Raw genomic sequence first — 6,083 nt, 5'->3', positions numbered from 1 at the left:
CAGCACTTGAGCATTTTTTAAAATATTTTCTGTGTAATGAACAAAGACACCGTATGCATTTCTCCGACGGATCGGAACTAAAGTTTGTTACTAAAACTGTAATGCTACACCCATCTGGCACACTCAATTTCATTTTCCCCAAGTTGTCGCTCTTAAATACATGAGAAAGTACAGACGACAAACATGAATTTCTTGTTACTTAAGTAAGAAAAAGTTCGATGACAGGTCATTAGGAAAGAGATCTTATAACTAAAATTTAGCTGAGATAGATCAATATAATAAATACATATTTTCCCTTGTTGACATCGTTATGACGTCACGAATAAAGATTAAGTAATCTCGCCGCACTATGGAGACGGAAAAATTCCGAACAACAGACTGAAATGGCGCCTCCAACTTTGTAAAATGCAATGTTAAATGAATTGCCATTAGTGTCTGTGAGAGAGACTTCCATTTCTCCTTCTCTGTGGCACAGAACAACAGACGACCAACCCTTTGTCGGATCTATACTTTAAATGCTAAATTGTGAATCAGATTTTATCTAGCTCTTTTCATTCTGACGATATTGTGTTTGTTCACTTGTACGCAGATTCGTTCTTGCTCTCGGAAACTTCCTGTGAATGGATTTCGTTTCCATTTCGATATAAATGCACAAATTTGGTATATAAACCACGTAGTAAGTTTTTATCTACCTCAAAGCGTTTAGACCACTATAGTTTGGTGTTGAGGTCTCGGCTTCGGGAGCAGAGGGTTCAAGGTTCGAAGAAACACCGTGTAAGCGGGTCCAGTGCACGTTAAATCTGTGGAAGTCAAAAGATTATTAAGTTATATTTCCTCATAACTTAAGTCATTCAGAGGGAAGGGAAAAATATATCTTTTCGATAGTGGCCTCTGCGCCAGCAATTTTTCTTTCTAGCGGACACAGCACATCTTGATAAGATGTTGTTAATCGTAGACTCATGAGCACAAACAATGGGATTTTATCATTTCAAATCTCTATGCATTAAAAGTTCAAGGTCATCTGTCAAAATCATAATCCATTCCAATCCACATAACCCTTCATCACATTTTTCTTATTATACAGTGTTCCTAGTTTGCAAAAAATTGAAGTTGTCACGTGTCATTTTGACCACCTTAATTTTTTTCAGCTACACCCCCTTACCCCCCTTTTCCTATTTCGATCCTCTGACTTAAATTCTCTCTCGTTTGCAAAGTAAGGGCGGCCACATAAATCGGCGATTTTCGCGCAGTTTTTATTATGTATGAACAAGCACAAGCACAATTATATCTTCAGGTTAAGATTTTAGCCTGGACACGAATCACTGCACATGAGAATCTGCACTGCAGATGATAATATGGGACAAAACTTCTGTTTTGATTCTTTAGAATCAGGTTTCTATTCATCATTAGACTCAAGATCCTTTAACGGAGACTGTTCTTTAAAATTTATTGTTTTATATAGGAATCCTGTGCAGAATACAACCAGCATTTTAGCAACGTGCTAAAATGCTGGCATTAAAATAGATTTTTATGAGCTAATCACTTTTCCTAAAAAATATTCTCTTTAATTCTCCCATAGCATAATGCTATTTCTTTGGCAAACATAATTCAGAAACACAAATTTCATAATGATGATCGCATCAATCTGCTTTAAATCATGTATTAGATACAATCAATCCTAACACATCCACTTCATTCATTTATTGCATGATCGATTATTCAAGCTTTATGAGGAGAGGAAACGGGCTGCAAAACTTTCGGGCTGGGATTTAGTATAATAAGTAACATTCCTTTTAAAATGTTCATTCATTAGAATTTTAAAGCGCAAACACCAGTTAATTCCGAGAAAATCACCTTCAACTTTCATCATAGCTTATATTCTGGTAATTTGCAACTGTTGCTGGAGGGCTGCTGTGGCCTGGTGGTAAGGTCTCGGAATCGGAGTGTTTTAGGTTCGAGACCCGATTCCACCGAAGAGCCGGCGTGTAAGCGGGTCTGGGGCACGTTAAATCGGTCACGGCCAAATGTCCTCCCGCTGGTGTGGCGTGGAAGTTTGGAGGAGGGTGCCAGATCAGTTTTTGTCCTTATCATCTGATCGCAGCCCTAGTGTTGCTTTAAAACAGGACATAAATATAACTAAACTAATCAAGCTTTGCTGCACGTAGCTTTGTATATGCGAGACCTTGGTTCCCTCATGGGCTGGTTTTTTTCTTTTAAAATAACATTTTGCAAATAGTTATAGTAACATGATTTTCACTTTTTATGCAAAAATTAATGTTCTTTCTCAAAATTCTCGAATTATAATTATAAAAAAATAATTATTGAAATTAGCAACTCGCAGATATTTTAACTAACGTGTTACTAATTTTTTAAATGCAAAATCATGTCCGTTTGCGTGGTATTTGAATTCCATTTATAATTTCATTTTCAGACGTTAATTTATCTTTAAAATTATATTCATAAATATTTTAATATAAATAACTATTATCATCTGAAAAATAACAAAAGCTTTAAATTTTTGTTTTTTGATAATATTAAACTGCTTGGTCTAACTCAACGGAACCGTATTTGTATCGAAAATTAAAGAGCAGCTAATAATTTATTAAATAAGCAAGCATTCGGGATATTAAGAATCGAAAAGAAATAGAAAACAGGTGTTAAGTTACTGAATACGCAGGAAGACAGTTCACACATTTTATTAACTTAATATAGTATGTTAGATACGCTGCCGAATTTTCTGAAGAAAGACAAATATCATTGATTGTAAATGAAGTTTATTTTCTAATAGCTCTATCAAATGTTGCTTTTATGAATTATTTATCGATTGTACCAGATGTTAAAATGAATTTTGCTACTAATGTTTCTGAGGTTACTTACCACTCTGTTTCTTTTACGCCTTTGAAAATTAATGCGTATATAATACATTTCTAAAATTATCTGATAAAAACGTTATGATAAATTTATTACGTATTGTGATTATAAAAACATATTATAACAAGGTAATTAAAACAATAATTATATTTAATATCTATAACTAATATATCTCTGTAATTGTTTTTCTGCTTAGAAATTAAATTATAATTCAAATATTCGTAAAGAAAACATTTTTGATTATTATTATTGAAGAATTATTTTTGATTAAAGAAGGAACAAAAAAATGTTTCCAACAAACATTTCACATTAATTGGAAATGTTTGCGTATAATTTAGGTAAAGTATTGCACTTGTTGCATTTTGTATTGCACCGCTTCTTTCAGATGACTGCCTATATTTATAACGTCAATAAATGAGACTGTCGAACAATGAAACTGAATTTCTGGCTTAGTTCATTTTTTTCAAAAGGGGACGATTGGATAATTCATTATTAGACAAATATTTGTAAATGGCAATTCTTTTGAATAAATTTGGATTTCTACTATAAATGTTTGTATTTAAATTTACGATAAGAAATAACAGTTAAACCAACCCTTATGTAGACGCACTCCCTAGAAGAGTACGGAGACTTCAGAAAGTAACATTTGTATTCTTTGGCAATTAGACGAGCAACGCGATTACGTACAGCATAAATTGCTAGTATGTTAAAAAGTTCCCTATCACTAAAATAAGTAATTCTTTCAGAAAGTACATAAGTGCCAGCAAAGAATTTTATTTTCTTGCTCCGTATTCTAGTACTTTTCTGAGTTATCATCAATGTTCACTTTTATTAAGTTTCCCTTCACTTTTTTTAGAAAGTTATTATTATGGCTCAATGAAGGTGAACATCATTATACATCATTAACAAATTTCTTTAACTTCATGATGATCAGATTATGTATTATTACACAAATATTTACATATGACAATTTTCTCATAATGGATAAATTTGTATATGCTTTCATATAATTTTGTAATCAATCCCTCACAACTAAAAATATTTCTGCAAATATTGCTGACAGAGACGTAAAAATTGTTCTTAAATGAATGAAAGAGGGGCATTTTACTATTTGATAACTTTTCTTCGTGGAAACCGTAAAAGAAAAAAAAATCCATTTTTAAAACTTTTTATTATTTTTTGCAGAAATCACACTGTTTCCTTGCAATCACTTTAAAAGAAACTTTTGACTGGAAGTATTAGGTCCAATATTTAAGGAAATACACTACTGTCCAAAGTATTGCAAGTTTGAGAAATTTCACATTTTTTCATTAATAAACCCCCAAAATATATTTTAATCTTTTTTTTATTTTTTATTTAAAGTGATATTTTCTAATATAAATGAGGTGGAGAAGTTTCAAGATATTGTACCATCCATTGTGAAGTAATCTCTGTTACGATTATGTCATTCCGGTAGTTTATTATAAAATCGCTCCGACTATGAAGGATTTCATTTTGTTTGTTGCGCTGTCGAAGATCGTTCGCTGTGCATTGCTTTTCAATTTAAACTGATCATTTCTTTTTAAATTGTGTGAATTAACTCGTGAGAAGCGCCAGACTGTTATTTTAATGCATCATGGAAATATTTCAAATGCTAGGATTGCTCACCAATGCGACTGTTTCGCCTCATAAAGAGATTCAAAACCGAAGGAACCGTAGATAAAACGCCTGGAAGTGGTCGTCTGAGATTATCTTCTAAATGTGTTGATGCTACATTGACACGATTATGCCATAAAAATAGATTTGCAAATTCTGTGACACTTGCAAGAGAATGGAATGAGTCCACGCCTGTCATTGCCAATCCCAGAACATTTCACAGGAGGCTCTGTGAAGCTGGTTACAAGGCATAAGTACCTAGAAAAAAACCCAGTACTGACGAAAGCAATGTGGAAAAAACGATTGGAGTGGGTCAAGGTGCACAAAAATTGGAGTATTTCGGAATGGAGACAAGTTATATGTAGCGACGAAAGTCGCCTTTCTTTAATGTCTGACATGCCTGGCCACATTTTGCGTAAATCAAAGGAGATCATGAGGTCAGAATGCCTGATTCGTACATAAAAATACCCAGAAAGCATAATGGTGTGTGTGTGTGTGGGGGGGGGGGGTGCATGTCATATCAGTCAACTGGACGATTTCATTTTGTACAGGGAACTAAGAAAGGTGACAAGTATGTTGGTATGCTGAAGAATCAATTGCTTCGTAGTGCACGTAACATGTTTCCAAGACAGCAATGGATATTTCAGCAAGATCTAGCACCCAGCCATATATCGAAAAAGGTAAGACAAACTTAACAATTAATTTTAAATTTCATTTCATTTCAGTTCTGACCTCTATATCGAAACATTAATTATTTTAGGTTAAAGCTACGTTTGCAAAACATGGTATTAATGTTCTCGCAATGCCAGGAAAGTAGCTAGATTCAAACCCCATTGAAAATTTATGGAGTATAATGGGAAAAAAAATAATTGAGAATCATCTCAGAACAAAACAAGAACATCAGAAAGCAGTCACTAAAGTCTGGCGTTATGAAATTTGAAGAAAGTGTTGCAAAACATTATGGACTCCATTCCTAACAGAGTGGCTACTGTCACCGAAGGCAGAGGCAGCCCAACCAAATATAAATTGCTTTTCAGTTAATTTGAACTCTTTTACTATCTTTTCTGATCAAAAGAACTTGAAATTTTTTCTTTACTTCATTTTATTCCGGGGAAACCAAAAGGGATTCCGATACTGATAACCTGTACATTTTATTTGTATTTTATCAATTTTAAAATTAAATAATTGTTTTTTTGGTCAGTAACTGAATTCGGAATCTTCGTATATCTTGCCTTTAGACTAACCTTAGACTTGCCTTGGCAAAAAAATATTTTTTTAGGGGGAGGGCTTATTCTTTTAAAAACTTGAAATTTCTCAAATTTGCAATATTTTTGACCAGTAATGTAAATGCTTGCACCCTGTATATTGATCCTGTATATCGAGATCCCTGTATATTGTAGTGTAATTTTTAAGCTATAAGAAACTTGAATAAATAATATATAAATTTGAATGGCCGAGCAGCCGTGGAACGAATGGTGGGGACTAAAATCGGGTTCTAAGGACCATCACCGGCCACGGTACAATTCCTCTCGTCGGAGGCACGTCCCGTCATCGAGAGGGGGTAGCTGACCCCACAT

This window comes from Argiope bruennichi, chromosome 1, assembly GCF_947563725.1.
Source record: "Argiope bruennichi chromosome 1, qqArgBrue1.1, whole genome shotgun sequence".
NCBI classification, from domain to species: domain Eukaryota; kingdom Metazoa; phylum Arthropoda; class Arachnida; order Araneae; family Araneidae; genus Argiope; species Argiope bruennichi.
Note: the sequence above shows the minus strand (reverse complement) of the source record.